The sequence below is a fragment of the Heterodontus francisci genome, chromosome 35 (genome assembly GCF_036365525.1).
Source record: "Heterodontus francisci isolate sHetFra1 chromosome 35, sHetFra1.hap1, whole genome shotgun sequence".
NCBI lineage: Eukaryota > Metazoa > Chordata > Chondrichthyes > Heterodontiformes > Heterodontidae > Heterodontus > Heterodontus francisci.
The window spans coordinates 23,065,656-23,077,278 of NC_090405.1; the positions used below are offsets into that span (position 1 = coordinate 23,065,656).

At 44.0% G+C, this 11,623-nt stretch overlaps 1 non-coding gene across 1 annotated transcript; it reads left to right on the forward strand.

Moving 5' to 3' along the window:
- The first annotated feature begins 195 nt into the window (after positions 1–195).
- Positions 196–278, forward strand: trnal-uaa (transfer RNA leucine (anticodon UAA)). The gene has a single exon. It is a non-coding gene; the product is annotated as a tRNA-Leu (tRNA).
- The last annotated feature ends 11,345 nt before the right edge of the window (positions 279–11,623 follow it).

Here is an 11,623-nt window from a genome sequence, read left to right on the forward strand (position 1 = left end):
TCAGCATAGTTACCCTTTCTCAGGAGCCTGTGAACACGGCCCACCGGGAACTGCAGTCCAGCCCGGGAGGAGCGAGACTTGGCCTTGGCCCGAGCTTTCCCGCTGGTCTTTCCTCTTCCAGACATTTCCTCAAGCTCACAAATACTTTCACAAAGAATGGTTAATTTCCTTAGCATTAATAATAGCCAGTAGGCGGTCAGGATGGCCGAGCGGTCTAAGGCGTTGCGTTTAAGTCGCAGTCTCCATGGGAGGCGTGGGTTCAAATCCCACTTCTGACACCTTGTGTTTTGACTGCAATGGAGGCGTTTGGGAGCAGCGGTGAAGAGCAAAGAGAAAGCAGGAAAGAACATGGACAAGCAAAATAACAATGGACCCAAAGATGTTGCATCAAAACATTAGAGTAAGAGGCAACTAAGCAAACAGCAGGGCACAGAAAAGATCAAAAATGTAACCTTTGTATCGGGGTGGAAGATGTTGCCAATATCCTTAATGAATACTTTACTGTCTTCTCAAATGAGAGGGTGATGCAGATATTGTTATTAAGGAGGAGGAGTGTGAAGTATTGGACGTGATAACTTAAGGAGAGAGGAAGTTTTAATGGGATGAGCATCCTTGAATGTGGATAAATCATCAGGACCAGATGAAATGTACCCCAGGCTGTTGAATGAAGCCAGGGAAGAAATAGTGGCAGGTCTGACCATCGTTTTCCAGAGGATTGGAGGTCTTGTCACATTGCAATAAAAGCAAAATACCACGCAGATCAAGCATGGCTGAGCCTTGAGAGTAGAGAAACAGGGCTGAATTCCCTGAACCAGTGCGACAGCTTCTGCCAATTTTGACAATTTAAGCCAATGATTTGCTGCATTTTCCCTAATTCGAGGCTCTGCGATTGGTTAAGAAATGCGACTGGGAAGAGGGTGACCAATCAGAAGTGAGCGCGGGCTCAAACTGCGGGAATTCCAGGTCCCTGAATGATTGAGCTGAAACTGATTTTCACAAACCCTGTCAGTTTCAGTGCAGGAAACACCGTCTCGGGGGAAATAACATCACAAGTGGGTCTGGTTCCAGTGACCGATTCAACGGCTGCTGCAAAACTCCCGGATTCCCTCATTGCAGCGAAATCATTTTGAAATTCTATGAAAACAATGAGTGATTCTGGAGGAGTGATCTGGCTTTTCACTGAGGGCATGTGTCGACTGGGGAAATAACTAACTGGAGAGTCTCGGGCACTGTTTACACAGCCCGTTCAGAAAATCAAATCCACTGCATATCCTTGCTACAAATGAAATGTCAAATTTGGGGATTCCAGTTTTCTACCCGAACACAGCACAGATTTATTCCAGACAGTTCTGAACAGCCTATCCCATCTCCCGTTTCCAGCTCACTGCTCTCTCTGTGAGACGGTGGGTGGCTCTTCGAAGAGCCTTTGTTGTGTGTTTGCTGGAAAGGGTCGAGTTGTGCGGCCCTGCCGTTTCAGAGCGTACACCACATCCATGGCAGTGACCGTCTTGCGCTTGGCGTGTTCAGTGTAGGTGACCGCATCCCTGATCATATTCTCCAGGAAAACCTTCAACACCCCGCGAGTCTCCTCATAGATCAAACCCGAGATTCGCTTGACCCCGCCACGGCGAGCCAGGCGGCGGATTGCTGGTTTGGTGATGCCCTGGATATTATCACAAAGCACTTTGCAGTGCCGCTTTGCTCCGCCTTTGCCCAGTCCTTTCCCTCCTTTACCTCTGCCAGACTTTCTTTTATTAATTTCCAAAATATACTTTATTCATTAAAATCTGTAAAATAAAATACATTACAAAACAGTTCCAAAAAGCACCAAGTCCAACAATACATAGAGTAGAAAGGAGATCAGTTTCCTTCAATACAGGAGCGAGTTGCCTCACAACCCTTCCATTTCATTTCTCATGCCATGTACATTTTACAGCAAACAAAAATTTCTGGCTACAGTTCGAGGGGTTTCCCCATGGATCCAGCCCCTCAGTTCACTATGGCCCACCGGGAACTGCAGCCCAGCCCGGGAGGTGCGAGACTTGGCCTTGGCCCGAGCTTTCCCGCCGGTCTTTCCTCCAGACATTTCCACAATCTCACAAATACTTTCACAAATGGATAATTTACGCAGCATTTACTTTACTTAAAGACTGAGAACTCTCCTCAATGGTCGGTACTTAATTCCATTTGCCTATATTCTTCACCAGTCAGGTCACTGACCAACAGAAGAGGGCGGGATTTACCCGCCACGACATCAGAAGCAGAGAATTTGTCAATTTCAAAAAGCCCGCCAATTTCATTGCCGGAAAGGAGCGGATTAAAATAAATGTCATCCTTAGTCAAAGATTTAAAGTCCCATCTCTTGATTTTGTATTATTCAACTTGTAAAATGTTATTTAAATTGTGACTCATTCGACAATCGCTTTCAAACTGTCCCGGGTGGGGACTGCATTGGCCTGAAGTGAAATACACAGTTTAGTTTTCAATCAGAGCCCAGTGTCCTTCTCTGAAAAGAGGAAGCCGGATCAAGTCCTCAAACGGCCCTTAACTTGCTCTGTAATAATCCCATCCCAGGCTGTTACACTGCGGAGAGTTGCTGTTAATAAAATGATTAATCAGTGAAGGGATTAAGGTCTAATCCTTACCGCTGAAATCAGCTGTTAATGCGGTCATTCAGGGGCTGTGAAAAACCAGAATAAGAGCATCTTAAAGCAAAAAAAGTGAAGGCGGGTGATCAGATTATGGGTTCGTGTTCGGTTAATAACAGGAGATACAAACACAGCAGTGGGATAGTTATTATATTATACATCGTCTTAAAGTGATTTCATAGAGATGTCGGATGCAGCTTTTTCAGAGATTGTTGGTGGCTCTTAAAAGAGCCGTTGTGTTTGGGATGTTTTTCAGTCCATTGTGCAGTTTTACTTGGAGCTGGTGTACTTGGTCACCGCCTTTGTCCCTTCCGACACGGCGTGCTTGGCCAGCTCCCCGGGCAGCAGCAGGCGCACGGCGGTCTGGATCACCCGGAGCTGATGGTTGTTGTAATGGGCCAGGCGGGAAGCCTCATCCGCGATGCGCTCGAAAACATCGTTCACAAACGAGTTCATGATGCTCATGGCCTTGGAGGAGATGCCGGTGTCGGGATGAACCTGCTTCATCACTTTGTAGATGTAGATGGAGTAACTCTCCTTCCTCCGCTTCTCGCCGCCCTTTGTTGACGGTTTATTTAAGGTTTTCTTGGCGCCTTTCTTAGGAGCTGCTTTCTTCTCTTTTTTTTATTTCCAAAATATACTTTATTGATAAAAATCTGTTAAAAATACATTGCCAAACAGTTTCAAACAGCACCAAAAAATACAAACATTGCAAGGGAGATCAGTTTCCTTCAATACAATCATGAGTTGCTTCACAACCCTTCCATTTCACATTTGTCATGCCAATTACATTTTTACATTTACAGCAAATGAAAATTTTCCCGATACAGTTCGAGGGGTTTCCCAGGGGTCCAGCCCCTCAGTTCAGCTTGGTGGGGGGACCTTACCATTTTCAGTTTCAGATACAGAAATAAACCAAACCCCTTCCAAGTGCGGATTAAATAGACAATCCCACAGCTCTATGCTAATGAGGGATGGGAGAAAGTAAAGATTGTGATTGGGTGATTGGCAGTGATGTCACAATAGTTTTATATCTGCAACCAATCACAAACTCTCTCACTGCATTCAGGAATTACATTTCCCAAAGACTCTCTCCAGCCCCAGTTTCTATTGAAAAATCCACCGGGAAATGACACCTGACTGCGAGGGTCTCTTATTCTCAGCAGCTTCTCACATTCCGGCCTCTAAATTGAGCGGAAATATTTATTCAGGCAGTTTCAACAGCTCAGAGCCGACATTGGGTTAGAAACCAGAAATAGGAATACGGGTCACAAACAAGGAGTTTATGCTGAACCTTTATAAATCTCACTGGTTATCGGCCTCAGCTGGAGCATTGTGTCTAATTCTAGGTTCCACATTTTAGCAGGGATATCAAGGCCTGAGAGAGAGTGCAGAGGAGATTGACTAGAATGGCACTAGAGATGCGTGAAAGGATGGCAAAGCTACCTCGACTACACTTCTTCACACCCTACCTCCTGTAAGGACTCCATTCCATTCTCCCAGTTTCTCCGTCTCCGACGCATCTGCTCTGATGATGCTACCTTCCATGACGGTGCTTCTGATATGACCTCCTTTTTCCTCAACCGAGGATTTCCCCCCACTGTGGTTGACAGGGCCCTCAACCGTGTCCGACCCATTCCCCGCACCTCTACCCACACCCCTTCCCCTCCCTCCCAGAACCGTGACAGGGTTCCCCTTGTCCTCACTTTTCATCCCACCAGCCTCCATATCCAAAGGATCACGCTCCGCCATTTTCGCCACCTCCAGCGTGATGCCACTACCAGTCGCATCTTCCCCTCCCTTCCCCTGTCAGCATTCCGAAGGGATCGTTCCCTCCGCGACACCCTGGTCCACTCCTCCATTACCCCCACCACCTCGTCCCCGTCCCAGGGCACCTTCCCCTGCAATCGCAGGAGGTGTAATACCTGCCCATTTACCTCCCCTCTCCTCACTATCCCAGGCCCCAAACACTCCTTTCAGGTGAAGCAGCGATTTACTTGTACTTCTTTCAATGTAGTATACTGTATTCGCTGCTCACAGTGTGGTCTCCTCTACATTGGGGAGACCAAGCGCAGACTGGGTGACCGCTTTGTGGAACATCTCCGCTCAGTCCGCAAGCAGGACTCTGAGTTTCCGGTTGCTTGCCATTTCAAAACTCCCCCCTGCCCTCATGCTCACATCTCTGTCCTGGGATTGCTGCAGTGTTCCAGTGAACATCAACGCAAGCTCGAGGAACAGCATCTTATCTACCGATTAGGCACACTACAGCCTGCCGGACTGAACATTGAGTTCAATAATTTCAGAGCATGACAGCCCCCCATTTTACTTTCATTTTTAGTTATTTTTTCTTCCTTTTTTATACATTCTTTTTTACATTTTTTACTATCTTTTTTTGCATTTATTTCATTTCATCTTAGTTTGTTTAGTTTGCTTACCCACTGTTTTTTTCAGGTTTTTTTTCAGGTTTGCACTTGCTGCTGTTCAATATTCAGTGTATTCACACCTAATCTGTACTAATGCTTTGTCTTTCAACACACCATTAACATATTGTTTGCCTTTTCTCCGTGACCTTTTGGTCAGCTATGTGGCCTGGTCCAATCTGCACCTTCTCCTTTGTTATCTCTTACCCCACCCCCACCTCACTTGCTTATAATCTGTGACTTTTCTAATATTTGTCAGTTCCGAAGAAGGGTCACTGACCCGAAACGTTAACTCTGCTTCTCTTTCCACAGATGCTGCCAGACCTGCTGAGTGATTCCAGCTTTTCTTGTTTTTGTAGCAAATCTAGGGTCGTTCTTCTTGCTGCAGAGATGTTAATGTAATATTTAATAGTTGTGTTCTACATTCTAATGGGTTGAAGAGGAACTGTTCCCACTGGCAGAAGGGTCTGTAACCAATGGACACAGAATTGTTAAAAGAATCAGGGGAAGATGAGGTGATATTTTAACACGCGTTCTGATGATCAGAAATGTACTGCTTGAAAAGGGAGGTGAAAACAGATTCAATAATAACTTTCCTGAGGGAATTGGATCATTATTTGATGGGGAAATTACAGGGCAATGTGAAAATGACAGGGAGGTGGGACTGATTGGATAGATCGTTCAAAGAGCAGCACAATTGTTCAAATGAACTCTTTCTGTGTTGTAAAATTGTGATTATTGCTGTTCAGAAACATCCTGACACATCATGTCGCCTTTCAGTTCACCAGTTTTAAACACCTGGAACTGAGCTGAGTATTTTATTGGCTGTGATTATAGCATCAGAGACCAAAAGACAGCGGCCCAGTCCCAAAATCCACAGAAAGACTCAATGTATTGCTCCATGTGAGCGATGCTGTTAGAGCAATGAGCATAGCTGCCTTCCAAACAGCTGGAATAAAAACAGAAAATGCTGGAAATACTCAGCAGGTCAGGCAGCATCTGTGGAGAGAGAACAGAGTTAATGTTTCAGGTCAATGACCTTCCAAGCAGCTGTGCCCGGGTTTGATTCCCAGCCATTACAGTTTGGCATTCCTTAAATTCCTCAGATGAGAAACTGAAAGATAGGAACTGAGTTGGGTGCTGTCTCGAAGGAATTTTGTTTCCCAAAGCAAGAAGTGTATAATTTGAATAAACATATTTCCAACGCTGATTTCCTTCAAATTAAAGTTCAATTGAACTCTGATTTTACTCCTTTTTATTGATAATTATTATTTGACCTGAATCCTACAGTGGACTCAGAATAGAATTACTCAGATTCATTTTCCCACAGCTATTCCCGTTCCTTATAAGAAACAATTCCTGGATTCTGGAAGCTGTGAATTGGAGGGTAACAAACATATCCACACTATTCAAGAAAGGAACGAGAGAGAAAGCAAAGAACTAGAGGCCAGTTTGCCTGACATCAGCAATGGGGAATATGCTATAATCTATTATTACAGACATGGTAAAGGGTGATGTGGAATATCAGAATATGGTTGGGCAGAGTCAACATGGATTTATTAAAAGGAAATTGTCAATGACAAACTTATTAGAATTTGTTGATGTTGTAACTGCCAGGGTAGATAAGGGGAACCAGTGGATGTAGTCTGTTTGGATTTTCAAAAAGCATTCAATAAGTTATCAAACAAGTGGTTATTACACCAATGTAGGTCCCATGCAATTTGGGGATAATATATTAGTATAGATTGAGTAGTAGTTAACAGACAAAAAACAGAGAGTAGGAATAACCGAGTCATTTTCGGCAGGAAAGCTGTAAGTAGTTGGATACTGCAAGGATTGGTGCTCGGGACTCAGTTATTTACATTCTGTATCAATGACTTAGATGAGGTGACCGAATGTCATGTTATCCATGTTTGCCGATGATATAAAGTGAGGTGGCAAAGTAAACTGTGAGGAGGATGCAAAGGGGGAAAAAAGGGATTTAGACAGACTAAGTATGTGGGCAAGAATGTGAGAGATGGAATATAATGGGGAGAAGTGTACAGTTACACACTTTGGCAGGGCGGCGCAGTGGTTAGCACCGCAGCCTCACAGCTCCAAGGACCCGGGTTCGATTCCGGGTACTGCCTGTGTGGAGTTTGCAAGTTCTCCCTGTGTCTGCGTGGGTTTTCTCCGGGTGCTCCGGTTTCCTCCCACAAGCCAAAAGACTTGCAGGTTGATTGGTAAATTGGCCATTATAAATTGTCACTAGTATAGGTAGGTGGGAGGGAAATATAGGGACAGGTGGGGATGTTTGGTAGGAATATGGGATTAGTGTAGGATTAGTATAAATGGGTGGTTGATGTTCGGCACAGACTCGGTGGGCCGAAGGGCCTGTTTCAGTGCTGTATCTCTAATCTAAAACAGCAATACAGAACATTTTTGAAATTAGTGAGAGAATGGGAAATGTTTACATTCAGAGGGACCCGAGTGTCCTTGTCCAGGAATCACAGAAAGTTAACGTGCAGGTACTCAACCAATTAGGAAAGCAAATGATATGTTTGTCTTTATTGCAAAGAGATTAGAGTATGAGTATTTATTGCAATTATACAGCGTGAGATCACACTTGGAGTGCTGTGCAGTTTTGGTCCCCTTATCTAAGGAAGGATATACTTTCCTTAGAGGGAGTACAGAGACGTGCCACTAGGCTGCTTCCTAGGATGAGGGGATTGTCCTATGAGAAGAGATTGAATAGACTAGGCCTCTATTCCCCAGAACTCAGTAGAGTGAGAGGTAATCTCACTGGCAGATTAAATGCTCAGTGGCTTGACATGGTAAATGCTGGGAGGATGTTTCCTCTAGCTGGGCAATCTAGAATGAAGGGTTACAGTCTCAGTATAAAGGGCTTGGTCATATTTGACTGAGAAGAGGAGATTTTCTTTTCAGTCAAAGGGTTATGAATCTTTGGAATTCTCTATCCCAGAGAGCTCTGGATGCTCAATCATTGTGTATATTCAAGAGAAATCGATAGGTTTTTGGATATTAAGGGAATCAAGGGGGCTGTGCCAGTGTGGTAAGATGGAGTTGAGGTAGGAGAACAGCTGTTATATTATTGAATGGTGGAACTATTTCGATGGGCAGAGTGGCCACTCCTGCTCTTATTTCTTATGTAAACTTTCATTCCCTCCCAGGGATTGTTTTATTCTTCAAAAAGAGAAATACTGCAGCCGCTAGAAATCTGAATAACAGAAGATTCTGGAAACACTCAGCAGTTCCAGCAGTATCTGTGGAGAGAGGAAGGGAGGAGCAATGTTTCAGGTCTATAGAAGGGTCACAGAACTGGACCATTAACCCGAGCTTCTCTTCTCCACAGTTGTTTCCGGACTGGCTGAGTGTTTTCAGTATTTTAGCTTTTTTTCTTTCTATATGTTATCTCTTTCCCTTTTGACTGTTTGCTGTGAAACTTTCAGCATTGTGCTCAGTTCTTTGTGTAGTTATGTTTTCTTTAGTTGAAGTAATGCAAATAGTATCCTGAAAAATCAGACAGAAATACAGCTCAATGTAGTGTAATATATAACAGGGCACATTTACAAATATCAGATCAATATAGTAAACATTTTTATTAAGAATTGATTACTTTTATTTTCAGTATAAAAATGTGAAGCAATATGAGTTTATTACAAAGTTTATTACCTCACATTACCTGTTTATTAACCCTGACAGGCTGTGCCAATTTCTGCTTCTATTTTGCAGTTCTCACTTTCAGCTAGCAAATGTCAGCAATCTGTGATCCAGTGCAGTTTACAGATCAGACAGTCAACACGACATGCAATAATTGTTCAGATTATGGAGGACAGGTGGGATTTAGAAATACTGGGAATGGAGATGAGTTGTTATTACACTGAGTTTGCCCAAAGATTAGAGACACCATTGTGGCAAAGCAGTCTGTTGTCCTGTACATGAGAATGAGAATCATTCTTTATTTGTGGCTATCTGTCAGTCTCTATTACTGAGTGGGAGTGTGGGATTCATGCTGCATTGGTCAGTCTCTGGTACAAAGTGTCATATTCACTCTGAATGTATAAGGCTCTGGAACTGTTTGTGTGTGTGGAATTCATTCTGTATCTGTCAATCTCTGGTACTATATATGAATGTGGCATATATGTTATAGCTCTCAGTGTCACTGTATGTGTGTGTGGGTTTCATTTGATATCTGTCAGCCTCTGTTTCTGTACACGACTGTCAGATTCATACTGTGCCAAAATGTCCCTGTTGCTGTATGTGACTGTGTGATTCATTCTGTATCTGTCATTCCCTGGTATTATGTGTCAGTATAGACTCATTCTGTATCCCAGTCACATGCACTATATTTGAGAGTGCGATTAATTCTGTACCTTTAAGTCACTGGTATTATATGTAAGTGTTGGATTTCTGTTGGATCTCTCAGTTATTTTTTCTGTTGTGAATTTGGGATGGACATAACATCTGTCAGTCTCTGGTACTGCCTGTGAGTGTGTGTTTTGTTCAGTATCTGTCAGTCTCAGGTACTGTCCGCGTGTGTACTTTTTGTTCAATATTTTCAGTTTCTGGTACTGCCTGTGAGTGTAGGTTATGTTCAATGTCTGTCAGTCTCTGGCACTGCCTGCGAGTGTAGGTTAAGTTCAGTATCTGTCAGTCTCTGGTACTTCCTGTGAGTGTGGGTTTTGTTCAGTATCTGTCAGTCTCTGGTACTGCCTGTGAGTGTAGGTTATGTTCAGTATCTGTCAGTCTCTGGTACTGCCTGTGAGTGTGGGTTTTGTTCAGTATCTGTCAGTCTCTGGTACTTCCTGTGAGTGTGGGTTTTGTTCAGTATCTGTCAGTCTCTGGTACTGCCTGTGAGTGTGGGTTTTGTTCAGTATCTGTCAGTCTCTGGTACTGCCTGTGTGTGGGATGCATTCAGTAGCCATTAATCTCTGGGTTAGTTTGTCATTCTGGATTCACTCTACACAGAATTACATAGTATTTACAGCACAGAGACAGGCTTTTCTGCCCAAGTGCTGGTAGTTCCAATGAGGTTACTCCAACCCTACTTCATCTAATCCTATCAGCAAATCTCTCAAATTGTTTCTGCCTCATTTAATCATTTAGCTTGATGTTAAATGTAACAATGTTCAGCAGCTCAAGTGCTGTCAAAGCAGGGTAAAGAAGTTTCCCCTGAGTTATTTATTTAATTTATTACTGACTATTTCATATCGACAGCTTTGGACTCCACCACAAGTGGGAAACATCTCTACCTCTACCCTAACAAAACCCTTCATATTATGCAATGCTTCTATTAGGTGACCACTTAGAGAAAAGAGCCCAGGCTTGTTCAATAGTATGAACTCCTGTGGAACATATAGTTCGGTTTGCATTTATGGAATAAATACTGTATCTCAGTCTGAAACTGTATGTGATTTTAGATTGGCATATAATGTGTAGCTCAGGCTGCAATAAATAACTGAGACAATATCTGTCACTCTAACACTATAGTTTTGTGGAGTGCTATGTTATCTGTCATTCAGTCTGTTCTGATAGAATATATAATGTTACCTTTAAGTCTGAGGCAATGGGGGGGTCAGGTACAGGGTCCGGAGGTGCCCAATCGGGGTGGTTGGAGCTTTGAGGGTGGCTCTCCATGGGGAACAGGGTGCCTAATCAGGAGGACCCCCCCCCCCTCCGCAGCCCGCAAGAAAGACGCCTGGTTTTATCAGGCAGGGTTCTTGGTGCCTTTGCCACACTGCCTCCCCGCCCCCAACCCAACCGAGGATAAAATACCTGCAGCAGAGAGAGGAGGCCCATAAGTGGCTGTTAATTGGCCAATTAAGGGCCTTGATTGGCCTGGGGCAGACAGGCTGTTTCTCCCCACCGCCGTTCCGTGTAATATTGCAGTGGGTGTGGGAGGGGGTCAGAAAATTTCCATCAGATTGGAAGTTGGCAAATGTTACACTGCTTTTCAGGAAAGGAGGGAGCGAGAAAACTGTGAACTACAGGTCAGTTAGCCTAATATCAGTCCTTGGGAAAATGCAGGAAGTCTGAACAATGCACTGAGAAAAGCATTCAAACAAGTCAACATGATTTTCCTGGAGGGAAATCTTGTTTGACAAATTTATGAGAGTTTTTTGAGGATGTAACTAGCAGGGTAAAGGGAAACTAGTCGTATTCCTGGATTTCCAAAAGGCATTCAATAAGTTTAGTTTAGTTTAGAGATACAGCACTGAAACAGGCCCTTCGGCCCACCAAGTCCGTGCCGACCATCAACCACCCATTTATACTAATCCTACACTAATTCCATATCCCTGCCACATCCCCACCTGTCCCTATATTTTCCCTACCACCTACCTATACTAGGGGCAATTTATAATGGCCAATTTACCTATCAACCTGCAAGTCTTTTGGCATGTGGGAGGAAACCGGAGCACCCGGAGGAAACCCACGCAGACACAGGGAGAACTTGCAAACTCCACACAGGCAGTACCCAGGATTGAACCCGGGTCGCTGGAGCTGTGAGGCTGCGATGCTAACCACTGCGCCACCGTGCCGCCCCTGGACATTAAG